The sequence below is a fragment of the Cherax quadricarinatus genome, chromosome 28 (genome assembly GCF_038502225.1).
Source record: "Cherax quadricarinatus isolate ZL_2023a chromosome 28, ASM3850222v1, whole genome shotgun sequence".
Classification (NCBI taxonomy): domain Eukaryota; kingdom Metazoa; phylum Arthropoda; class Malacostraca; order Decapoda; family Parastacidae; genus Cherax; species Cherax quadricarinatus.
Window position 1 is genome coordinate 15,643,965 of NC_091319.1, and position 12,161 is coordinate 15,656,125.

The 12,161-nt window shown below is 42.8% G+C and overlaps 1 protein-coding gene across 2 annotated transcripts in view; it reads right to left on the bottom strand.

Annotated features, from left to right (window-relative positions):
- Nucleotides 1-12,161, bottom strand: part of LOC128693337 (ligand of Numb protein X 2) — a 581,167-nt gene that overhangs the window by 554,549 nt on the left and 14,457 nt on the right. The window contains exon 1 of one of the 2 annotated variants that reach the window (XM_070089412.1): nt 5,082-6,282. The exons of the other annotated variant lie outside the window; for it this stretch is intronic. The gene's annotated coding sequence lies outside the window, so the exon portion shown is untranslated. Of the gene's footprint in view, nt 1-5,081; nt 6,283-12,161 lie in introns of those variants that run through there. 2 annotated transcript variants of the gene reach the window in all.

Below are 12,161 nucleotides of genomic sequence, written 5' to 3' on the forward strand. Positions count from 1 at the left end.
CAACTGCCCCGCATACTACCTAAAGGGATCAGGAGGCACATTCCCCGTATAATAAATCACAGTAGTTATGGTAGGCAACGAAGAAAGAAAATGGAAAGGGATAACCAAAATAGTCCACCACCTTGGAGCCTTGTTGAACTGGAGGCACAGCCAGTGGTCCCTCCGGACTCAACTACTGATGCCAACAACGAAATATCCCCAACAAACATGCAACATAACCTCATATATATATATCTATATATATATATATATATATATATATATATATATATATATATATATATATATATATATATATATATTTGCTAATATACAGGACCTTAAGCCATCCACCAACAAAATAAATTTCATTAGTGGACTTCTAGTTTAGTCAAATGAAATTTTTGCAGCCTTCACAGAGACCCACGCAAAAGATTACTTTGACAGTGAAATATGGACACCTGGATACAACCTTTTTCAGTTGCGACAGATAGAACAGGCAACAAGGGGGGGGGTTGGCCTGTAAAGTCAGAGTCGCTCATTTGCATGGAGATACTGAACACCACAAATGATAAAGATGAAGTTCTAACAATAAAAATTGAGAACCAAAACTTAGTCATTGTATCTATATACAAGCCGTCAGATGCAACTTCCCAACAGTTCAAGGAACAGCTATCAAAAATTGACTCTTGTCTGGAAAACCTTCCAGCCCCATCCCCAAACATCTTGTTGCTTGGTGACTTCAATCTAAGACATACAAAATGGAAGAATATGGCAAATAATGTTGTAGCAGAAATAATCCCTGGATGTAACACATGAAAAGTCACACACACGAGCTGCTGAATTTCTGCAATAAACACACCCTAAGTCAGCAGATAGTGGAGCAAACAAGACTGGAGAACACAGACCTTATTTTCACAAATAATGAGGACCTGGTAAGAAACACATTATCAACAACTAATTCTGATCACAATCTAATCGAAGTCCAGACTTACACGCATAAGGGTCCTGATCAGCAAAATGCATACAGCTATGAGGGTACCTTTACCAAATTCAACTTCAACAACAAGATCATCAACTGGGACCAGGTAAACTATGCCTTAAATGAAAAACGTTGGGAAGATATCTTAAATGACATGGACACTAACCAGTGACTTGAAAAGATCAACCTCCTGATAGCTGAAGTATGTTCAAGCTATATTCCCCTAAGAAAAAAAGAAGAGAAGTAGTAAATTGGAGAGAGACGTTCCCTCTACAGGAGAAGGCGAAGAATCACTAAGCTCAAGAATACCAGATTATCTGAAACAAGGAAGTGCTAACTAGGGAAGTGGAAAATATTGAGCTGAAGTTAAAAGACTCGTACAGGATCCAGGAAAGACACGAGGAGCTAAAAGCGATTAGTGAAATTGAAAAAAAAATCGAAATATTTCTTTTCATATGCCAAAAACAAGGCAAAAACCACTTCTAGTATAGGGCCGCTACTCAGACAAGACGGATCCTACACAGATGACAACAGAGACATGAGTCAGTTACTTAAATCTCGATACCACTCTGTGTTCAGTGAGTCACTAATCAGTCTAGAGATAGACAATCCAAAGAATTTTTTCACGAGCCTCAAAACCCTGCCAATGTATACCAAATTTCTGACATAACCCTAACTCCACTAGACTTTGAGAAAGCCATCGACGACATGTCCATGCACTCAGCCCCAGGCCCAGACTCGTGTTCATTAAGAACTGCAAGAAACCCCTCTCACGGGCCCTAAGTATGCTATGGAGAAGAAGCATAGATACAGGCGAGATTCCACAGCCACTAGAAACAACGGATATAGCCCCACTCCATAAAAGTAGTAGCAAAGCAGTAGCTAAGAACTAGAGACCAACAGCTTAACGTCCCACATCGCAAAAATCTTTGAGTGTGTTCCATGAAGCAGGATAGCAAATCACTTGAACTCCCAAAAACTGCACAATCCAAGGCAACATGGTTTCAGAGCAGGCCGCTCCTGCCTCTCGCAACTATTGGACAACTATGATATGGTCCTAGATGCACTGGAAAACAAACAGAATGCAGATGTAGTATACACAGATTTTGCAAAAGCCTTGGACAAGTGCAATCATGGTGTAATAGCATACAAAATGCGTGTTAAAGGGATAACTGGCAAAGTAGGCAGATGGATCTTCAACTTTCTAATCAATCGAACACAAAGAGTAGTGGTAAACAGTTAAATCGGAAGCTGCCATAGTGAAGAGCTCTGTTCCACAAGGCACAGTACCGCCCCTATCTTGTTCCTCATTCTCATATCAGACACAGAGATGTAAACCATAGCACTGTATCATCCTTTGCAGACGATACTAAGACCTGTATGAGAGTGTCATTCACTGAGGACACGGCAAAGCTCCAAGAAGATATAAACCAAGTTTTCCAATGGGCAACGGAGAACAATATGATGTTCAATGAAGACAAATTCCAACTACTCCGTTATGGAAAACTGGAGGAAATAATAACTAGAACTGAGTATACTACAAACTCCAATCACACAATAGAGCGGAAAAGTAATGTAAAGGACCTGGGTGTGGTAATGTCCGAAGACCTCGCCTTCAAGGACCACAACAATGCCACTATCACATCTTCGAGGAAACTGACAGGATGGATAATGAGAACATTCAAGACAAGATATGTTAAGCCGATGATGATCCTGTTTAAATCCCTTGTTCTCTCTAGGCTGGAAAACTGCTGTACATTAACATCCCCATTCAAGGCAGGTGAAACTGCAGGTTTAGAGAATGTACAGAGAACCTTTACTGCACGTACAAATTCCATCAAACACTAACTACTGGGAATGCCTGGAGACACTTGACTTGTACTCACCGGAGCGCAGGCGAGAGAGAGATATAACTACACCTGGAAGATTCTGGAGGGACTGGTTCATAATCTGCACACAGAAATCACTCCCTACGAAAGCAAAGGACTTGGCAGGCGATGCAACATACCCCCAGTGAAAAGTAGGGGCGCCACTGGTACACTAAGAGAAAACACTAAGTCTCCGGGGCCCAAGACTGTTCAACAGCCTCCCACCAGTCGTAAGGGGCATTACCAATAGACCCCTGGTTGTCTTCAAGAGGGAGCTGGACAGATACCTAAAGTCGGTGCCGGATCAGCCGAGCTGTGGTTCGTACGTTGGACTACGCGCGGCCAGCAGTAACAACCTCGTTGATCAGGCTCTGCTCCACAGGGAGACCTGGTCGTGGACCTGGCAGTGGGGGCGTTGAGCCCCAGAATGCCCTCCAGGTAGACCCTAACAATAACATCAGCACCCCCAGCCACACCACTACAACCATATCACCACCGCTCCTCGATCCAGGAGAAAATTTCCTCTTGTCTCTTGCGAGGAACTCTAAAAGGATGGAGCATCCAGTCTCCTCCTTGTGATGAATGACCCGGTGAATGGTATAAAAAAAATCCCCTTGAACCCTGTGTAAAGCCACCGATACAAATCAATATAATCAGCCACACTGAACAATCCATAAAACAGGCCTAGTCTACGACCAGGCCGCGGGGGCGATGACCCCTCCGAATCTTCAACAGGTATACAATATAATTGGTGATACACCTCTCACTGAAGTGTATACTCTACTGTAGCGTAATTGTCTTGCGATTAGACAGAATATTATATTCACGGGTAGCACTAAACCCCCTAGGGTCACACTACAGTGCCTGGGGGAATAAAAGGAATTTAAGCTTGATTCAAGGAATTGGAACACACTTCCAATTCCTTAGATCAAGAACCTGTCATTAGCTTCAAGAAAAATCCCTTGAGAGGATTACTGGGTAGAAAATCGAGCCTGAACTGTTGTGTGCGCTGCATGACACAGACGGGTTTAGCACTTTATAGTGTACAGTCCAGCAACGTCAATATTATACATAAACAGTCACCTGAAGCCGTACATTTCCCATGTCTGTTACTTAGCTTCCTTGATTTTACCCAAGAGATACTGGAATGGTTAGCCCTCACACATGTCAATGAATGATTTAGAAAACCGACAAGTTCAGTCCATCAATCAAGACTGGCTGAACACATCGACTCCAGGCTGAAGGACTGGTTACCTCAACTCCTCCTCATCTTCCACTTTTATCTGCACTGGACTAAAAAAGTCACTGATTGGAAAAACCTCTCCAGAATAAAGAAACCTAAATGTTGCACAGGTGTCTCATTTATCAGCCTTCACATAGCTATAAAGGATGCTTCACCGCGTGTCACACACTGAAAAAATAAACTTGCTGCCGAACAAGCTTATATTGACACAACGTTTCATTCTGGGTAGGCTTATATTAAGTTATTACTTGATAAAGCTTCCAATAAAAATCTTGTATGCAACATGTCTTTTCCTTATTAGTGTCGACAGTACACCACTGGGATCCAGCGTGTCAACCGGACACTAATCTCTCCAAAGTAGCACGTATATAGCCTTCTTTACTTCCTTCATTAATTCTACTTCACGAAAAAGAAAATTTCATCACTGATGTCTTATAACCTGCGATGGAGTATACAAGCATCTTCTACCATCTACAAATATCCTCTCTCTTATTTTCTGCCTTATACTTGACGAAAATGAAAAGGCTCTCCGAGATCATACTCTTGCTTTCGATGTGTTGTCAGAGACCAGAGACGCCACCCAACGACCTGGAACTAAAGCAAGCAAGAAAGACGCGAGTCCTACTATCAACAGGTTACCTGTAGTCACTTTCGATCGATCAGACTACTGGTGTCCGCCACCTGCAGACCAACTTATGCACCAAAACCCGACTAATCAGGACCTGATTTGAAGAATTTATGGCGTTCCCTCCTGAAGACAGCTAGGGATATGTTGGTATTCCCCATTTTACGTAAGATTAGGGTGTTGAAAAGCTATGGTCCCTTAACACTTACTGAGTTCTCTCTCTCCCTGTCGTTGATACTTTTGAAATAAATTTGAAGAGCACTCCGATGTTGAAATTATTCAGCGCTCTCGGCACTAAATAATAAATACACTATATAAGAACATAAAAAGCTGTCGTCTGGGATAATTTATATTAACTAATGCTAGATATGACAAGCATTTTACCTGTTAACGTGGAGTGGAGAGGGTAGTGGAGAGCGGTGCTGGGGAAAGGAGGGGAAGGCATGAATAAGGTGTGGACGAGGTCAACTGGGGTGGCGAGTGGGGGAGGAGTGACAGGTCAAGACGACATCCGCCAACACCTATCCTCCTCCCCCTTCTCTTCCTTTTTCACTCTCACCTCTTCCAAAAGCTTCGTGGCCCTTCTTGGTCACTGCCTTGTCTTCTCTCCTCTTTCTTCACTATGTTCTCCTACCTTCGCCTCCACTTACTCCCAAGGTTCCTAGGAGAGGGTGTACCACAGGATCCACAGGATGACTAATAAGAGGAAGAGAATGACGTAGTTGATGAACATTAGGGTATGTTCTGTGCCCTTCTGCAGCATCTTGACAGTAGTGGTGATAGTTCAGGGAAAAAAAGATGCTGCTGTCACTGGTGGTAGAGCTGTGGTGGCAGCTAATAGGAACTGTGCTTGTGTCTGTAGATGAAGGTAGAAGTAACAGGAATTCCGGAAGACACTGGCCGCTGATAGCGAGTTGTGGAAATGCTTAAGGTACCACTGAGGATAAAGGTAGTTACGATGACTGGTGATGTTGGTCAATACTACTACTGACAGATGTAGGGTCAGGAGGGCAAGTGATGGCACACGTCTTAGTTGTGTTTGCTTCACTTGTTCCTGTTGATTATTGTTCCTGGTTAATGTTTTAGGTTATAAGTTATTCCTACTAGGATGCCTTTGTTAAGTCCATCGAGTTTCTTTTAAATTTCGACTGGGATGGTTGACGTTCTCTGCCTCTTAAGGTGAATCACTCCTGTGCAGTGCACGATAATGGGGTCATTACCACTACCTGGAGGTGACTGGGCAATTTAGCACAAGTCTGCGGTGATTATGTGGTAGCAAGTTGCTCGAGTTAATTTATAAATCCGGCTGAAGCTGTACGTGTTCCGGAAACCACAACACTTTCCGCTGAGCTGTTGCAAAGATGTTGACTTAGAGCAACAGTGTGTTTTGTCAAACTGGAATTCTTCTCACGCACTGACAGACACCTAGCAAATACTGTCAATATGCTTCACTTTGCGACACTGTATCGACAAGTGAGAGGAGCACATGTATGTTTTTAAAAGAGGTCAAGACATCCGCTACGACACAAGGAGGTACAAGTCTCAGGAGACCAAGACGATCCCATCCGACACGTCGGCCGCTTCCACACACCCTGACAGTTGCTCCCTCTCACCCCCGGGCTTTTACCTTCTCCAGGAGACTATTTTTCCTCTTCCTCACCGGCATATTAGAAAGAGATTAAATCGCCAATCAAATCATTTTCACCCATACGTCAGCCAGCCAAAGATGCGGAACTACCGACAAAGAGAGACCAAAAGCCTCTTCCCTCCCCGCCAACCCTCCCCCCTCCCTTACTTCCCCTCCTTACACCCCCATTCCCAGCTGGTGGGCATTTGGCAGGACCGTATCAACACCAGAAATACCGTGTAAAAGGCCCTTTGACCCGTAAGACAATATACACCGAGGTCTTGCTTTCGGACACTCGTGCTAAGACGCATATGAACACGCACGCTGCCTTCTCCCACCGGACTAAAGTAGCCAGGGAAGTTTGGTCTCTAGGATATGAAGTTTATAAGGGTCTTACTACCTTGGCACTTCCAACTATCAACATCACACCTTCCCCCCCCCTCCCAAGACAACCTACCTACCCCCATATACCCCCTTCCAACTGCTGCTCCCTACAGATATGACTAAACCAAGTATAAATATAAAAACGATATTACCCTGAAGACGTGATGGTCGCGGCAGTTGTAGCCATACGTGTCTCACCCTCACAACTCAGCAAATTAGAGAGATAAACAGGCGGCAGCCATCACAGGAGGCGCGCATAGGACTGTTGGTTACCTGTGATCGATTTCGAGGACTCTCCTACTCTTCCATCCCGGCCTGAGGTCAAGCTTCAATGTTAACTATCTGGTCAACAAAACTTTTTCCCCTAGATCCCTCAAGGGAGGTTCCTTAATGCCGGTAAATGAATCTTAATTCGAGGACATAGGAAAGAGAGGTCAGGTCTAACTCAATTGTTTCCTATTCCCAAGGCGACGTATGACTCGTACAAAGCCCACCAATGTAAAAAAAAAGTTGCTCCTAGCGGCCTGCAGACCCACATAACCATCATAACCTGGCTGATCAGACGCTCTTACCAAACAGTGATCCAGTTTCATCTTGCAAACCTGACCAGTTAAAAATACAAAGGAGGCCTCAACTGATGTAGCAGTATCAGCAACTTGTAACATATTTTAATTCTAGCAAAAGGGTGAATATATATTTTTTTTTATTCTGATACAATACACAAATAACCCGCACATAAGAATAGGAGAGAGGAACTCACGGCAACGTTTGGGTCCGACTTGGACCATAAACAAAGTCACACAAAGTCCTATGTGCGGGTTACATAAGAAAGAAGGAACACTGCAGCAGGGCTACTGGCCCATGCGACACAGGTCGCAGTCTCCTACCGGCTTAAGCCAATAACCCAACCTAGTCAGGTCAGGTTACATCCACTTAAGGAAGGAGCATGGCATCAGACCTAGTAGCACAAGCTAGTCAGGTCCAACTCACACCCACTCATGTATTTATCTAACCAATTTTTAAAACTACAAAATGTTTTAGCTTCTTTGACGGTACTCGGGAGTTTGTTCCACTCATCCACAACTCTATTACGAAACCAGTGCTTTCCTATATCCTTCCTGAATCTGGATTTTTCCAACTTCAAACGATTGCTGCGAGTCCTGTCTTCGCTAAATATTTTTAGGACGATATTTACATCCCTTTTATTTATTCCTGTTTTCCATTTATACACCTCAATCATATCCCTCCTAATTCTACGCCTTTCTAGAGAGTGCAGATTCAGGGCCCTCAGTCTATCCTCATAAGGAAGATTTCTGATACATGGAATCAACTTTGTCATCCTCCTTTGCGTAGATGAATGGTTCAGAGAACCGACAAGTTGTTAAATTAGACACATGTGCAACACTTGGGTATATTTAATGAGATACCCAAGATACCCAAGTGTTGCACATGTGTCTAATTTAACATCCTCCTTTGTACGTTTTCCAGTGCATTTATATCAATTCTGTGATACGTTGACCAAAACTGTGCAGCATAATCTAAATGAGGCCTAAGAACAAGATAAAAATTAGACACACATGCAACATCTTGGTATCTTTAATGTAGACGTTTCGCCATCCAGTGGCTTTATTAATACAAATTCTAGGACATCATTTGAAGACTTTACGACTACGGTGATCTTCATACCAACGCCAAGGCTGAGGGACTGATTACCTCATCTTTTGTATATAGTTCTGTCTTCAAATTATGTCCTAGAATTTGTATTGAAAAAGCCACTGGATGGCGAAACGTCTACATTAAAGATACCAAGATGTGATGAATGTTGCACGTGTGTCTAATTTTCATCTTGTCCGTATTGTATACTGTTCATGTACAAGTTAAAGAACAACCTGAGGACTTCTATTATTTATGCTTCTTGATATGAAGCCAAGGAGTCATGGACACAGCGGGTATATATAGGTTCAGAGTAAGGTGCAATACTAGTGGTGGTAGTAGTAGTAGTAGTAGTAGTAGTAGTAGTAGTAGTAGTAGTAGTAGTAGTAGTAGTAGTAGTAGTAGTAGTAGTGACATAAGTTGTAGTAGTAGTAGTAATACAATATGGTAGAGCAATTAACTCGTACATGAGTAAAAGGATATAAAAGCTATTACTTGGGTAACATAAAAATAGGTTAGACAAATATAGACTGGATAGAGAAGGCCTGTTTCAGTGTTCACTCTCTGTAATGTGCTTTGTGTAGTATAACAGGAGAGACTATGTGATGGCAGGGTTTACTGTTTTCAGGAGGATTTTTGCTAAGACTTCAGAGATGGTGAAGCTGCCTTTGTTTTGTTTAATTGTATTCGAAACAGCGATTAGTGCTGACTCGAGGCACTTGCGCCTGCGGAAATTAGTTTCTTTGATCACTAATTGGGCGTCCCTGAATTTCATGAGATGATTGGTGGAATTTCGGTGTTGTACACAGGCGTTGTTCAAGTTATCGTTCCTACATGCGTAAATGTGTTCATTGAGGCGGGTGTCGAGGTTTCTTGCTGTTTCACCTACATAAATCTTGTCGCAGCCTCCACAGGGTATAGTGTAAACCCCTGCATTGACTGGTTCGTGGTGATTTGATTTTGTCCTGGTCAGATCCTTTATTGAAGTGCTGGAAGCGATGGCGACTCTGGTGTTGGCTTGTGAAAGTACTTTAGAAACGTTCAGTGCAACCTGGCTGTTGGGAAGAATTATAACTTTGTTAGGAGTGGTGTTGGTGCGTGGAGAATTAATGATCTGAAGAGCTCTGCCACTTCTCCGACCACTGCAACAGTCTATTCAAATCTTCCTGGAGTGCTCTAATGTCCTCGTTAGAATGAATTCGATAACCCATTTTGGTGTCATGGGCAAACTTGCTTATGTCGCTATTTATTCTGATACAAGCTGATTTAAATATAAAGAAAAGCAAATGTTCACTAGACTGTTGCAAAACTGAGCGATGCGTAAAGAATGCCTTCTCGTATTATTTCTGAGATTTAAGATTTCTTATATATATATATAGTCATAAAAGGGAATATCAGATTAAAACTAAACTATATAGTATTCTTTAGTGGCCATTTTGGGAAGTATTTTTCATCGGGGATGGGAAGGGAAGAAGCTTTGAGGAAGTTTGTATAGTGGCATACAAACAAACCAGCAGACAACCACTCGTCTCTACACATTTCCGTTAAAACAGATGATGTGTTGGGTAGACTCGGTTTAACGTGCTGCTCCATAATGTTTATGGCCGAGTCGGGTGTCCAAGTCCACAGTAATTAGATAACGTCCGTTTCTAATGATTTTAGTATTAAAATTTTTTTCATGAAGCCTTGCGGTACCTTCCTGGGGGTGAAAGATACCGCCAAGCTTCTAAAATGTTCAAATTCAAATTCAATTAAAAGTTTATTCTCTATAAGGATTACAATGCTGAGTTTACAGAATTTGGTTATTGTGTGGTTTACATGTAGTAAATAATGATTACAGAGTGTTCTGAAGTGTCTGCACTTTAAAACAGTTTCTTGACTACGAATGTGTGAAAATTAAGCGGACTTACTACCAAGCATTCTCTATGTGCTGACACGCAAATATTCAGAACCACGACAAACGTACAGGTCAAAAGTGGATAAACTGGGCTAATAGAGCAACAGTTTGAAAAGGTAAGGCCAGGGGGTGTGCGGAGTACCTCAGACTTCCAGGGTCACATCCAGATGAGTGACGAGCTAGGAGTCAGGTCAGAGGTCACTCAAGATTATATTTACCCAATTAAGGCCTAATGGAACACACTCAGACCACCGAATCCAGCCAGCGATCACTGCTACCATGGCCAGTCATACTGCCATTTGCTGCCCGACTTTCTGGATTTCTTACACACTGAAGAAGCCTACAGTGTAGGCGAAACGTTTCGGAATAAAGATGCCTAAATGTTGCACACGTGTCTTACCAACTTAAGTGCGGTGCTCGCTGCAAGCAATCTTTAAAAATTGTTATCTAGGAACATAATATAAAGAAGCACTACAGCAGGTCTACTGGCTCATGCTAAACAAGACCAACTCATGGAAATAAATGGTATAAAATACCGACACAATGGCAATATAAACACAAATGCAGTATAATGTGATCCTTTATTGACTACGTTTCGCCCACACAGTGGGCTTTTTCAAGTCACAAACAGAACTACCTGGGGTGGAAGGAACGCGAGTATTTATAGTCCGGCTGAGGTCAGGTGAAGAATGCTGCATCTGATGATGTACCGAGAGGGGTTATAGAGTCTAAAAACTTGGGTAGCTTAGAAAGGAGATTGGATAAGTTTGTGAGCAGACCTTCTACAGTGTTCTTATGTGGGATAGCGATGAAGAAGTTTCTTGGCAAGTGGTTCAGCTATGTTATAGAAGCCACTATTCTGGTTGAAGTTGTCGGATATAGAAATAAGTGATGATTCCAGGATTCTTCGGTATTGAGTGTTGTCTTCTGTGGCGATAAGTCTTGAGTTTCTGTAGTTTATCAAGTGGTTGTGTGAATTACGGTGTTGTACGCAGGCATTCCTTGTGTCGTCAGACCTGCTTGCGTATTGGTGTTCTGAAATACGTGTTTGGAGGTCCCTTGATGTTTCGCCCACGTATAACTTGTTGCAGTCATTACAAGGGATTATGTATACCCCTGCAGAGGATGGAGGCTTGTCCTGCCTACTACTTGTGATGTCCTTGATGGTCGTGGTTGTGGAGGTAGATACTTGGAATGATGTTTTGGCAAAGATGTTGGAAACATGTTTGGCAATGGAGTTGGTGGGAAGGACTATGTATCTCTTCTCGGCAGTGTCTTCTCTGGGTGTGTTGAAGATGTTTAATGCTCGCCGTCTGCAGTCTCTGATGAAGTGACGAGGATAGTGGAGTTTAGAAAATATTTGTTCAATTATAGTGCATTCTTCCTCAAGGAACTCGTTGCTGCAGATTCTGAGTGCACGCAGGAAGAAGCCTATAATTACACCACGTTTGGTTTTGGTGTCGTGGTGAGAGTAGAAGTGGAGAAGATCGTTTTGGTTGGTGGGTTTTCGATAGACTTTAAAACGAAGTTCGTGGTTAGCTTTGCAGAGCAGGACATCAAGGAAAGGAAGAGTGTTGTCGACTTCTTCTTCAAGTGTGAACTGGATTGAAGGTTCGACCTGGTTGAGCTTGTCTTGGAGAGCTTGAACGTTGAAGCGTTTAGGAGTTATGAGGAGAATGTCGTCAACATAACGGAGCCAGGTGACAGACGAAGGAATAATGGTGGAGAAACGTTCGGCTTCTAGATGTTCCATGTATAGGTTCGCCAGGACTGCACTGAGTGGCGAACCCATGGGTAGTCCAAAAGTCTGCTGAAAGAGGTGATTTTCGAAAGAGAAACACGTAAAGCCAACACATAGTTCAACAAGGTCGATGAAATCGCTGGCTGGAATGGGAAGATCAAG